General features: G+C 41.7%; 1 long non-coding RNA gene across 1 annotated transcript; it reads left to right on the top strand.

Moving 5' to 3' along the window:
- The first annotated feature begins 694 nt into the window (after positions 1–694).
- On the top strand, positions 695–14517 carry LOC122457654. The gene is made up of 3 exons (XR_006277305.1): positions 695–781; positions 10358–10360; positions 14508–14517. It is a non-coding gene; the product is annotated as an uncharacterized LOC122457654 (long non-coding RNA).
- Positions 14518–15020: the final 503 nt, after the last annotated feature.

The raw sequence follows: 15020 nt of genomic DNA, 5'->3' as shown, positions 1-15020 counted from the left end.
TTGTGGCAATTACCATGTTAAGAGATAACAGATAAGTGTGTCTGACAAGTGTCTTCACTGAAAACTATGTTAGACTGACAATGATTCACTCCCCATGATGGCAAAGCGGTGCTGGAAAATTACCGTTAATGGGGCAAGGAACAAAGCTCTGCCGAAGAACCTGCGGCAGCAGATTGCCCATTATCTCCACGAGAGTTTCGTGGATATCTCTGAGGGAGATTCCTATGAACTGAGGGAGTCAATCAATAGCCTATTCCACCGCTCAGACTAGGCATGCAGTGGGAGATAATGTGACAGATTTTTATTACCAATCTGCCTGGGGCCACAATTGATCAGGCTGAGGCACAGGATCATTTTGAGGAGGAGATGACGAGACACACCAAGTGTCTAAATTTAAAGGTTTATTAATAGAATAATGGAATAACAGTAGAGAGTGCTGGGAATGCTCCCATGTCATTCAGGGTAAGAAAGATGCCCAAAACCCTAACCCACTTTCATACTCACACACGCACTACCCAGACTGGCCAGGCCTGGGTGTAATGCCAGAAGAAGAAGGGGGGAAGGGTGGACGGGTGTGGTATCCCGGGCCCAGGTCGTCCAAGGATCTGCTGTTGATCTCTGAGTTGTTCCAGCTCTCAGGAGGGTTTTAAGTTCTGGGCTCCTTGAGGTGGGGGGGGATATTCAACTGAGGGATCTCTGCTTCTGGTGCTCTTTGTGCCAGTCCAAACTGGCTTGCTGTGGTCTCCTCGGTTTCCCAAAACATCCCAGCTCCAGAGACATTGTTTTCCCTTCTATTGGCCTTCTCTGTCGTTGTCTCATTTGCTTTTACTGTTCTTGTTGCTATCTTTGGAGCTCTGCTCAACTTAGTTCTCCTCTTCTTATGGCTGGGCAGCTACTGATTTCTTGTTGAGCCCATGACCTTGAACCGGGGCCAGTGTCTTATCTTTACACAGAGCTAGCTGAAGTGTTGAGTTAACCCGTTCTTTGCTCTTCTTCTTTCTCTCACTACGGCCTCTCGTATTCTGCAAAGGAAACTTCCACTCTCCACTCACACACCTTTGACCCTCCCCAAAATGCTTTGCGATGCTTGCAACAGTGTTAGCCACATACAATGCTGATCTGCCTTCCAGGGGAACCCCTGAGTTTATGACAACAAGCCTACTTTCTGCAACCCACCTGTCCCCAGCAACTTGCTTTAGTGCTTCCCAAATTCAAATCCACTTAACAGGGGCCTCCTCTCCAGTTTGAGCTTCACCAAGCTTTGAGAGCTGTGACTGGTTAGCCTCCTCTGGAGAAGAAAAGAGCTTCTGGCTCCATGCATCTCTGACCTCTGAGTCATCCTCTGCCTCTGGGTCCCCCTCACCACACATCCTCAGCCAAGATTTCCTCCTCCTGGCTTGGTCCACTCTTGATTGGCACACGAGCCACCTAAGTATCCACTTAGTGGTCTTCTCAATGGAGGTGGGGTCACCACCAAGTATCGCATCCAGCTCTTTATAGAACTGACAGCTCATGGGCGCAGCACCAGAGCGGCAGTTTACCTCCCGTGCCTTGTGATAGCCATTCCACAGCTCCTTCACTTTGACCCTGCACTGCAATGTGTCCTGGTCATGGCTCCTTTCTGTCATGCATTGTGAAATCTGTCCGTAGTTATCATAATTACTACAGCTGGAGTGCAGCTGGAACTGGATGGACTCCTCTCCCCAAATGCTGATGAGGTCCATCAGTTCGACATTCCTCCAAGAGGGGGATCGCCTGGTGCGTGGAGCAGGCATGGCCACCTTGAAAGATGTTCTGAGACCACTACACACACCACCGAGCAAACAGGAAGGGGATTTTCAAAATTCCAAAGAATTTATGGGGTGGAGATGACAGTTGGTCACCTGAGGGCAGGAAAGTTCAAACTGATGACTGGAGAGGTGAGAACAAGCATTGTGGGACACCTCCCAGAGGCCAATCACAGTGCTGTAATCGACCACAGTGTCTACACTGGCACTGCAGCACTGTAGTCCCGGTGCAGAAAGCTGTACCCCTCTCATTGGGGTGTTTTTTTAAAAGCACTGCAACTGCGCAGCTTGGCAGTGTATACACCTCAGGACTTCCAGTGCAGAAAGCTGCTTTTCTGCACAGAAACTTGCCAGTGTAGACAGGGCCTAAGAAATAAAGACTGAATAAGGGAAGAAGGACTGAGCCCAGGCTGGAAGATCATCTAGCCTGTGAATGAAATATCATTTAAGAAATAAGTTTTAAGATGCAGGCGAGTGCAGCTGGCCTTCAAGAACCTCTGAAATCTGGCTAAAACAACCTTTAGGTGAGAAATTACTTTTTGTAACTATTTTCTTTAGTATCTTAAGCATAGATTTCTTTTTGTTTTATTTGCTGGGTAATCTACTTTCATCTGTTGGCTATCCCTTATAATCACTTAAAATCTATCTTTTGTAGTTAATAAACTTGTTTTGTTTTGTCTAAAACCATTGTGTGTTGAAATAACTTGGAGCAGAAAGCTGTGCATATCCCTCTCTACATTGAGGAAGGAGGCAAATTTCAATGAGCTTATGCTGTATAGTTCCCTGTGCAGCGCAAGATGGTACAATTTTGGGTTTATCCTTTAGAGGGTGGTGTGCACTTGAGTAGTGGGCAATTCCTTAGCTGAGCCTCCCCATACAGAGCTGATCTCAGCATCTGTGTATATATAACTGCAGCTGGGTGTGTCCTTACCTGTGTGTGTCCTGGAAGGGGCTTGAGAGACTGTCACAGCAGCACCGTGTAAGGGGAATCCAGGCTGGTTGGTCAGGTGGGCTCAGTGATACACCAGATCCAAGTAGCACGCTGTGGGGAACGCGTCACAGTGACCAGATATTCAGCATTGTTAATATTGACAAGGGGGGCAGAACTGTGATATTACCCAGGGTGCAATCTGTTCATGGTATCTCTTGTGGACATGAGGTTTGAAACATTCCTGTGATGCAATGTAAATTGTTTAAACCTTCCCATTGTTGAAGAATTGTGCATAAGAAGGTGATCACTCTTTAATACCTGTTTGTGGTGTTAGTGTGTCTTTGTCTCTAAAAAGTAGTTTGGGACCTGCTTGTCTTAACCTTGGAGCATATTATAACAATGATATATAATAAAATAATTTCTAATAATTTCTTATACAATGTTGATACACACATTTTACCAAGACAACAATATTCAGCAGATTATGAGTTTTCAAATGATATCTCACAAGGCATATTTTGCACAAAATCTATCATAGTCTTCTAAAAGTGGTGACCATAATAGTATATACTGTCATAAAATAGGGAAAGAAAATTTTAAGAGGTTATATTTAGATGAATTAGAGATGTTCAAGTCAGCAGGGCCTGATGAAATTTATCCTTGAGTACTTAAGGAACTTGCTGAAGCAATCTCAGAACCATTAGCAATCATCTTTGAGAAATTGAGGATGGGTGAGACACAGAGGATTGGAGATGGTACTATCTTTGAAAGGGGGAACAATGAGGATTCAGGGAATTATAGACCAGTCACCCTAATTTTGATACCTGGAAAGATACTGGAACAAATTATTCAACAATGAATTTGTGAGTACCTAGACGAAAAAAGTGTTATAAAGAATAGTCAACATGGATTTATCAAGAACAAATCATTCCAACCCAACCCAAATTTCCTTGTTTGTCAGGGTTACTGGTTTACTGGGTGCGGGGAGGGTGAAAGTGGTAGACATCATATATCTTGACTTTAGTAAGGCTTTGGACGCAGTCCCACATCACATTCTCATAAGCAAACTAGAGAAATGTGGTCTAAATTAAATTACTATGATGGCTGCACAACTGGTTGAAAGACCATACTCAAAGAGCAGTTATCCATTATTCATTGTCAAACTGGGAGGATGTGTCTAGTAGGGACCCACAGAGACTGTCCTGTGTTTGGTACTATTCAATATTTTAATTAAATTGGACAATAGAGTGGAGGATACACTTATAGAATTGGTGGATGACACCAAGCTCAGAGTGGTGGCTAGAAATTTGAAGGCATTATTAGAATTCAAAATGGCATTAACAAATTGGAGAACTGGTCTTAAATCAACAAGATGAAATTAATTAAAGACAAATGCAAAGTTTCTTCACTTAAGAAGAGAAAATCAAATGCACACATTTGAAGTGGGGAATAACTGGCTACTCAGTAGTACTGAAGAAAAGGATCTGGGGGTTATATTGGCTCACTAACCAAATACAAGCTAAAAATACGATGCAGTTGTGAAAAAGGCTAATAACATTCATGTATATTAATTGGAATGTGATATGTAAGACATCAGAGGTAATTGTTCCACATTACTAGGCACTGATGAGGCCTCAGCTGGAATATTGTGTGTCCAGCCCTGGGCACAACACTTTAGGAATTATATGAAAAATTGGAGATGGTCTGGAGAAGACCAACAAGAATGATAAAAGGTTTAGAAAACATGACCTATGAGGACAGGTTAAAGAAACTGGGCATGTTCAGTCTTAAGAAATGAAGTCTGAGGAGGGACCTGATAAGAGTCTGCTAATATGGTAAGGGCTGTTATAAAAAGGAAGGTGATTGTTTTTTCTCCATGTCCGTTTAAAGGAGGACAAGAAGAAATTGCCTTAATCTGCTGCAAAGGGGATTCATGCTAGATATTGGGGAAAAAAAACCTTTCTAACTATAAGTAAAGCACTGAAATAGGCTTCTAAAGAGGTTGTAGAATCCCTGTCCTTCAAACTTTTTGAAGAATAGGTTAGACAAATGTGTCAGGGATGATTTATGTACTTGGTGCTGCTCTGCTTCAGACCGGGGGATGGACTAAACACTCTCTCAAGGTCCATGCAGTCCTACATTTGTACGATTCTTTGATGATAATGATGATGATTGATTATGGAAGAACCAATGAGCCCTAGTCAAGGACCAGAACCCCATTGTTTATAAATGTTTATAAACAGGAGTTGGGTTTGAGCAAGTGAGTTATTGACTTTCACTCATGTGTTATTTCCAGAATGAGCAGTTTGTGCAATAAGTATTTGCACAAATATTTATGCCACTTCAACATTACTCAAACATTCATGTGAACAAAAAATAGCTTGTAGAGGTAGAAATGAGGGAACCTTTCCAGGGCAGGGGTTTTCTTTTCTTCTATGTCAGCACAATGCACTAGTAATGATTGGGGCTTTGGGGTGCTACTGCAACATAGCTGATGAATAATAAAAAAATAAAGACTGAATGTTTTGGTAAGTTTGAATATTAGTGAATAATAATGTCAATAAGGAATTGAAAACATTCTTCTGAGCATGCTTAGTAAGAATTTACTATGATTATTAGCTGAATAAACCCCTTCCTTCCCTATGGGAAACCTGGTAAGCTCAGAAGCTATCACAACTTTTAAAAGTGAGATTATACATTTACAATTCAAAAGGACTTTCACTACATTTCAGCAGATTCAATTTTATCACACCATTTGTGTAAGATTTCCTGCTGTAGAGAGCAATCATTTTATTTCACCTTGAACTGTAAATGACAGCATTGTGTCAGAGGTATCTGGAAGAAGGGGGAAAAATAAAATTGCGTTTTAATAACTTGCTACATGATTTGGATGAAGCATGTTATATTTTCTACAATCATGAATTTTTATTGTATTCTATTATTTAAGTAAAGGGGCTTTAAAAGTCTTATTTTGTATGTATTGTAATATGAACTTTCTTTCTCAAAGCCTTCAACTGCCTGACTGTATGGTTAGAGAAAAAGGACAGACAAAAGGCAATAAAAAAGAAAAACAATGGAACCATGCATTTGATGAATACATCCCTACAATGTGAAACCTTTAAAAATATTTAATTAGTGTGAGTAGTCAGAAAGAAATACAGTGTACTCCTACTGCCAATTTCAACTAATCACAGATATATTACATTAAAATCTACAGAAGAGAAATTACCTGTGCAAAGCAACTTTTGAAGTGACTGACATGGGGAAGAAAGCCGTAACCATGTATTACTACTTATGTTATTAATCTGAATGACAAGGAAGAAGAGAAAAGATAAAAGTAGATGCTGACAGTGTATACTATGAGCCACGAATCAATTTACCATGACACTGACACTTTTGAAAGACACTTATCTGATCACATGATGAAACAACGATGTTCTGTGCATATAAAAATTGTCACAAATATTGTCACAACTTCATAATTAATATAAATAAATGTGCTCATTTCTTCCTCCATGTCTTTCATACTTATGTGTTTAGCCTTTCTTTACTGAATACAGAACATTTCTTTAAACTCCTGCTTAGATTAATTTCAGTGTCTATTTGTCATGGACTATGGCTGTCATTTTGTTATGTTAAATCTGGGAAGTAAGTTATTTACTAGCTCAAATAAAATGTAGTAGTAATAATAAAATGGATTAGGATAGTGTGTATACATGTAAATATATACACTGCAGAAGTGGCACGGGGAAACAAGACCATTATATAGCCATCTCATATTCCTACCCCCAAAGAGAACTAAGGCAAGACACATATGTACAAGGACTGTGTAACCTTCACATAGATACATTGCATGTATAGAGAAAAGAATAGCTGTACCTTGTTATACAAAATGCATTGACATGCATCTACATGGATATGCTCTGCAATGTTTGTGTCACACTCCTGGAAGTTCTCAGTCCAGAGTAATTGGATATCCTAATGGTCACTAGTGTACAGGAAAAGGCTAACTCCAGGGACAGTGCAGCAGTGTGCTGGTATTTACTCAGCGCTAAATTATAATGTCACAATCTAGCTAACTTCACAGGTCAGAATCCAGAGGCAAATATACTTACTGAAAAGAAGGAGAAAGGTTAATACAAGAAGAATAATTCCATAGTGTATAAGTTATACAGACAAATCAAATAATAGCTTTTACTTCCTGTTAATTTTAAAAGTATGAATGTTCACTCCTGGTTGCAGATTGATACTCTCCAGCCATATTTTCACATGCTTGATCTTCTCTTGAAAGAGTATAATATAAAGTCCCACATTCCAACAAGTGCATCCAAATTCACATGATTGCATAGTTCGTTCCTTCAAAAAAGATCTAGAGTGGATGGTCTCTTGGATATTCCAGGTTTTAGGATGGACCTTTTTGTACTTGGAAAAGGAACAAACTCAGCCCTGCCAAAGGAAGATAAGCAGAGATCTCCATAAGGGGACTCTTGAAGAGATTTCCTCCCTAGAACACCTTACCATAGGAGAGCATTATTGGGCTCATAGACGGGAATTAACCAGTGAAATATACTCAGTTATGTGGCAACACATATTAAGTTGTCATGGAATAAGAGGGAAGATCCTTTCATGACTGAGAACTGGTTAAAAGACAGGGAACAAAGGGTAGGAATAAATCATAAATTTTCAGAATGGAGAGAGGTAACTAGTGGTGTTCCCCAAGGTCAGGCCTAGGACCAATCCTATTCAACTTATTCATAAATGGAGAAAGGGGTAAACACTAAGGTGGCAAACTTTGCACACAATACTAAACTGCTCAAGATAGTTAAGATCAAAGCAGACTTTGAAGAACTTCAAAAAGATCTCACAAAACTAAGTGATTGGGCAACAAAATGGCAAATGAAATTTAATGTGGATAAATGTAAAGTAATGTATATTGGAAAAAATAACCCCAACTATACATACAATATGATGGGGGATAATTTAGCTACAACTAATCCGGAAAGAGATCTTGGAGTCATGATGGATAGTTCTCTGAAGATGTCCACGTAGTGTGCAGTGAGAGTCAAAAAAGCAAACAGGATGTTAGGAATCATTAAAAAAGGGATAGAGAATAAGATGGAGAATATCTTATTGACTTTATATAAATCTATGGTATGCCCACATCTTCAATACTGCATACAGATGTGGTCTCCTCATCTCACAAAAGATATACTGGCATTAGAAAAAGTTCAGAGAAGGGCAATAAAAATGATTAGGGGTTTAGAATGGATCCTATATGAGGAGAGATTAAAGAGGGTAGGATTTTTCACCTTGGAAATGAGAAGACTAAGGGACATATGATAGAGGTATATAAAATCATGAGTGGTGTGGAAAAAGTGAATAAGGAAAAGTTATTTACTTGTTCCCATAATATAAGAACTAGTGACCACCAAATGAAATTAATGGGCAGCAGATTTAAAATAAATAAAAGAAAGTTGTTCTTCACTCAGCTCACAGTCAACCTTTGGAATTCCTTGACTGAGGAGGTTGTGAAGGCTAGGACTATAACAGGGTTTAAAAGAGAACTGGATATATTCATGGAGGTTAAGTCCATTAATGGCTATTAGCCAGGATCGGTAAGGAATGGTGTCCCTAGGCTCTGTTTGTCAGAGGGTGGAGATGGATGGCAGGAGAGAGATCACTTGATCACTACCTGTTCACTCACTCTGGGGCACCTGGCATTGGCCACTGTCAGCAGACAGGATACTGAGCTGGATGGACCTTTGGTCTGACCCAGTATGGCCATTCTTATGTTCTTATGATAGTCTGAAAGGGAAAATGGTAAATGGCTGAACAATTAAACATTAGGAGAAGACAGACTCATGGCATGACACTTGATCTGTGAGGTTTCTTTTCCTCTTTTTTTACGCCATAAATTTAAATTAATTAATTAATGACTAATTTTTAAAAATGGATACTCTACTGCTGGTTCTTCCTGAGTTTCTCAGATGTTCATTTCTGAGATGTTCAGTACCACTTCTCCTACAGCCCATATTTGACCATTGTTCATTGCTCCCTTGTCCTGATATATATATATATCTCAAGACAAGAGATATCAGGACATATATATAAAATGTATTTTTCTAGGAGTTTTTTTTAAGTTATATTCACACCAGCTTCTACTTTATTTACTTTCTTGTTTATCAGGGGTTTTATTTTTTATTCAGTAACTTCTGCCAGTGTTCAGAGGTCTAATGCTTCAGTTAATTCAGTTGTCCTCCTTTAAACGAACATGGAGAAAAAACGCTGTTCTCTATCACATATTTTTAGTTCTCTGCATTCACATGTTTTATTTTTAGAGACTGATTTTCAGAAAATTCAAATTTCCCATGATACAGTAGTGAATGGATTACAGGCAATCAGCCTCGCTGAAAACAGACCCTGTATGCTTTTAAAGTACTAACCTCTCCTGAATACCCACATCTATGGTTAAGCCAATGGCGAATTAAAGGCTCATATTTACAGCACTAATAATGGCAAGGTTAAGGAGTAATTGAAGATAACATATATACTTAATTATATTGTACAGTCAAAATAGAGGTGCGATAGATGAAGGGGGTGGGGGATGTAACTCCCTTTTATGGATACCCAGCCAGCCAGTAGCTATAAAATCCCTCTTAGTAGCTGTTCTTTAATTGCTCTACCTATAAAGGGTTAAAAAGTCTCACTGCTACGTATAGAGAAAAGGAAGTGAGTGGGCACCTGGCCAAAAGAGCCAATGGGAAGGCTAGAACTTTTTAAAATCGAAACATAATTCCCCTTTTTTCTGTCTGCTGTTGTTCTCCCGGGGAGAGGCAGACAGAGAAGCTATGCTGTAAGAAGCTTGGGACAAGTATGAAAAATCATCAGTATCATACTTAGAAACCACCCATTTAAAACCCCAAATATGTAAGTAGACCAGGAAATATCTAGGAAGACATAATTAGGTTTATCCATTTTATTTCTTGTGGATTCCTCTGTGCTAACCCCAGATGCTTTTGTTTTGCTTGTAATCTTTAAGCTGGACCTCAAGAAAGCTATTCTTGGTGCTTAATTCTTGTAGTTGTTCTTTTAAAATCTAGCAATAGATTGAGTTTCCAGATGTATTTTCTTTCTTTTTTTTATATTAATAAAATTTACCTTTTTTAAGAACAGAATTGGATTTTTGTGTCTTAAGAGGTTTGTGCAAAAGTTTAATTAGCTTGTGGCAACAGCTGATTTTTTTTTCTCAGCTCTTCCCCAGAGTGGGGGTAAAAGGGCTTGAGGGTACCCCACAGGAAGGAATTCTCAAGTGCGCCAGAAGTGGAGAATTAGCTTTGACAAGAGGAAGAATGCTTTACAAAGAATGGGCAATAATTAGCTTGACTACTTTACCTCTCACGCCTATCCTTTGTCTGCTTGTCCTTTTTGAACTCTAATTTTAATCAGGCAGAAACCATACCATCATATGTATTCATGCACTGTGGGCACTAAAGGAAGCAATTAACAATAAGAATGGGTCAGCTGTGGATCATCCTACATGGTGAGGCAAAGGAGTGCAAAGTGCCCTTGACACCCTTGCTCTGGTATTCTGTATACCACTATACACCACTTCTTGCACGCAGAAAAAAGCAGGCTCCAGAGAGTCACACCCTCCCTCCCATGAGCTGTAAGGGTCAGAGCATACTTATGTCAGCTCATTTGGGGAGCATAGTCTACAACATCTGTAGCCCTGTTGTAGTTTAGTCACCCCTTGAAAGTGGGACACTAGGAGAAGAGGACTGTGACTCCCTGAGTCACAATTTCCCTCTTAGACTCCTTCCAGAGTAGTGAAACAATACACTGACCTTTACTCAGGGCTAGACTGTAATGTCACACTCTAGCCCACCGGTAACAATCAATAATATGTAATAGATTTGTCGTTTCAAATATTCACAACAAATTGTATAGTTGGAGGATCTATCATTCTACGATTCTCCATCTGTATGATTTCTCTGAATATTTCTTGCAGTTCCTGGTAATTTTTCATTAAATAATTATTCTCTAAAATACTATTAAACTGTTTAACCAACTCCGCTAATGGCTGAATAATAATAATAATTATTATTTTTGAATGCTGGTATTTTTTCATTGGATAATCATTGCCAAATGTTTCATTTGTTTGTCCAGCTCTGGCTGTCTCACCTGGTTAATTGATAGAAGAGAAGAACCAATAACATTTATGTTATTCTTTCTTGTGGGTACAGTGTTAATCTTTAAAACTATCTTATATATTTCAATCCTCAAAGGGAAATTTCTTGCAGATCCCCGATTGCTTCTCTGATAAGAACGGCCATATTGGGTCAGAACAATGATCCATCTATCCCAGGGGTGAGCAAATGTTTGGCCCGAGGGCCACTTCGGGGTGTGAAACTGTGGATAGGGAAGGCTGTGCCTCCCCAAATAGCCTGGCCCCCACTCCCTATCTGCCCCCTCCCACTTCCCGCCCCCTGAGAACCCCCCTGAGAACCCCCCCAGCCATCCAACTCCCCCCTGCTCCTTGTTCTCTGATCGCCCCCTCCCCTAACTGCCCCCCGGGACCTCACCCTCTGACCACCCCAGGACCTCCACCCATCCAACCGCCTCCTGCTCCTTTTCCCCTTACTGCCCTCTGGGACCCTCTGCCCCTTATCCAACCTCACGGCCTGGCCCCCTACCATGCCGCTCAGAGCAGCATGTCTGGCTACCGCAGCACCTGGCCAGAGCCAGACACACTGCCGCACTGCCCTGCAGGAACGCGCAACCCCACCACCCAGAGCACTGGCGGCGTGGTGGCCAGGCTGTGGGGGACAGCTGGGGAGGAGCTAAGGGCTAGCCTCCTGGGCCAGGAGCTCGGGGGCTGGACAGGATGGTTCTGCAGGCCAGATGTGGCCTGCGGGCAGTAGTTTGCCCGCCTCTGATCTAGCCCAATATCCTGTCTTCCGACAGTGGCCAAAACAGAACAGGTAAGCATTGAGTGATCCTTTCCTTATTGTCCACTCCCAGCTTCTGGCAGTCAGAGGCCAGTGACACTCATGAACTTACTTAATTCTTTTTTGAAACCCATTATAGTTTTGACCACTCCCTAAACATATCTCTTAAATATTAGTAGTTTTAATTCTGACTCTATATCCCTTAAATAAATCAGTAATTCATGTTTGAACTTCCTCCTTTTATCATATTCAGAGGAGAATTATGATTTTAATTTTTGGTCTATTATAATCCCCATCTCTACAACCACATTTTATCCTTGCAGCCACCACACGGGGCCTTCTTTTATTATATACTACATTTGATATACACTACAAGCAACATATGTTCACCAGTAAGGGGACCTGCAGTTCTAGCATAATAGACTATTGTTTTGCACTGTTTATTACAGAAATATCAGGAAGATTTTGTGTGTGATTTGAGTGTGATTTTACCAGTGCTGAGTGATTCTGAAAATCCTGTCCCTTATCTATATTTACAATAGGCCATAGAGAGAGAATAATTTCCAGAACTGACAAATCATAAAAACACACAAGCCAATGCTGAAATAATCTTTACTAGTACCTAGTTAGGACATCCAAGAGAAAGACTGAAGTAGCTCTGAAAATACTTTTGGATAAATCCTGGCCCCACTGAAGTCAATGTTAAAACTTCCATTGACTTTAATGGGCCAAGATTTTGCCCTTTGTCATTAGCATGAACAACTTGAGCAACAGAAAATGAATGGAGACCTGGATTCTACTGCTGGCTCATCAACTGACTTCTGTTTGACTTTGGGCAAATCATTTCTCCTCTCTGTTCCTGTTTCCTTCGCACTATTCATTTCTTTGGCTAGTTAGATTGTCTGATTTTTGTGACAGGATATGTTACTTATAGTAGATGGCATTGTACAGCATCTAATACAATGGGGCTGCACTCTTCACTGAGGCCTGTGGATATTACAGATATTAATAAAATGCATAATTATAAGACAGCAATCTGTTACATACTTAAAAGAAACCTACTAAGTCATGCCCTCAAGAACACTGTGGGGGTTGCATACATACATACATACATACATACATACGTATGTATGCATACATATATGCATACATACGCTACCCCTTCCTGCTTCTCCACGTGGGCACCAATGATACTGCCAAGAATGACCTTGAGCGGATCACTGCGGACTACGTGGCTCTGGGAAGAAGGATAAAGGAGTTGGAGGCGCAAGTGGTGTTCTCGTCCATCCTCCCCGTGGAAGGAAAAGGCCTGGGTAGGGACCGTCGAATCGTGGAGGTCAACGAATGGCTACGCAGGTGGTGTCGGAGAGAAGGCTTTGGATTCTTTGACCATGGGATGGTGTTCCATGAAGGAGGAGTGCTGGGCAGAGACGGGCTCCATCTTTCGAAGAGAGGGAAGAACATCTTTGCCAGCAGGCTGGCTAACCTAGTGAGGAGGGCTTTAAACTAGGTTCACCGGGGGAAGGAGACCAAAGCCCTGAGGTAAGTGGGAAAGCGGGATACCGGGAGGAAGCACAGGCAGGAATGTCTGTGAGGGGAGGGCTCCTGCCTCATACTGGGAATGAGGGGCGATCAACAGGTTATCTCAAGTGCTTATATACAAATGCACAAAGCCTTGGAAACAAGCAGGGAGAACTGGAGGTCCTGGTGATGTCAAGGAATTATGACGTGATTGGAATAACAGAGACTTGGTGGGATAACTCACATGACTGGAGTACAGTCATGGATGGTTATAAACTGTTCAGGAAGGACAGGCAGGGCAGAAAAGGTGGGGGAGTAGCACTATATGTAAGGGAGCAGTATGACTGCTCAGAGCTCCGGTACGAAACTGTGGAAAAACCTGAGTGTCTCTGGATTAAGTTTAGAAGTGTGTGCAACAAGAGTGATGTCATGGTGGGAGTCTGCTATAGACCACCGGACCAGGGGGATGAGGTGGATGAGGCTTTCTTCCGGCAACTCACGGAAGCTACTAGATCGCATGCCCTGATTCTCATGGGTGACTTTAATTTTCCTGATATCTGCTGGGAGAGCAATACAGCGGTGCATAGACAATCCAGGAAGTTTTTGGAAAGCGTAGGGGACAATTTCCTGGTGCAAGTGCTAGGGGAGCCAACTAGGGGGAGCGCTTTTCTTGACCTGCTGCTCACAAACCGGGTAGAATTAGTGGGGGAAGCAAAAGTGGATGGGAATCTGGGAGGCAGTGACCATGAGTTGGTTGAGTTCAGGATCCTGACGCAGGAAAGAAAGGTAAGCAGCAGGATACGGACCCTGGACTTCAGGAAAGCAGACTTTGACTCCCTCAGGGAACAGATGGCCAGGATCCCCTGGGGGACTAACATGAAAGGGAAGGGAGTCCAGGAGAGCTGGCTGTATTTCAAGGAATCCCTGTTGAGGTTACAGGGACAAACCATCCCGATGAGTCGAAAGAATAGTAAATATGGCAGGCGACCAGCTTGGCTTAATGGTGAAATCTTAGCGGATCTTAAACATAAAAAAGAAGCTTACAAGAAGTGGAAGGTTGGACATATGACCAAGGAAGAGTATAAAAATATTGCTCGGGCATGTAGGAAAGATATCAGGAGGGCCAAATCGCACCTGGAGCTGCAGCTAGCAAGAGATGTCAAGAGTAACAAGAAGGGTTTCTTCAGGTATGTTGGTAACAAGAAGAAAGCCAAGGAAAGTGTGGGCCCCTTACTGAATGAGGGAGGCAAGCTAGTGACAGAGGATGTGGAAAAAGCTAATGTACTCAATGCTTTTTTTGCCTCTGTTTTCACTAACAAGGTCAGCTCCCAGACTGCTGTGCTGGGCATCACAAAATGGGGAAGAGATGGCCAGCCCTCTGTAGAGATAGAGGTGGTTAGGGACTATTTAGAAAAGCTGGACGTGCACAAGTCCATGGGGCCGGACGAATTGCATCCGAGAGTGCTGAGGGAATTGGCGGCTGTGATTGCAGAGCCCTTGGCCATTATCTTTGAAAACTCGTGGCGAACGGGGGAAGTCCCGGATGACTGGAAAAAGGCTAATGTAGTGCCCATCTTTAAAAAAGGGAAGAAGGAGGATCCTGGGAACTACAGGCCGGTCAGCCTCACCTCAGTCCCTGGAAAAATCATGGAGCAGGTCCTCAAAGAATCAATCCTGAAGCACTTAGAGGAGAGGAAAGTGATCAGGAACAGTCAGCATGGATTCACCAAGAGAAGGTCATGCCTGACTAATCTAATCGCCTTTTATGATGAGATTACTGGTTCTGTGGATGAAGGGAAAGCAGCGGATGTATTGTTTCTTGACTTTAGCAAA

This window comes from Dermochelys coriacea, chromosome 1 (assembly GCF_009764565.3).
Source record: "Dermochelys coriacea isolate rDerCor1 chromosome 1, rDerCor1.pri.v4, whole genome shotgun sequence".
Taxonomy (NCBI): domain Eukaryota; kingdom Metazoa; phylum Chordata; order Testudines; family Dermochelyidae; genus Dermochelys; species Dermochelys coriacea.
Note: the sequence above shows the minus strand (reverse complement) of the source record. Positions and strands in the feature narration are given on the sequence as shown.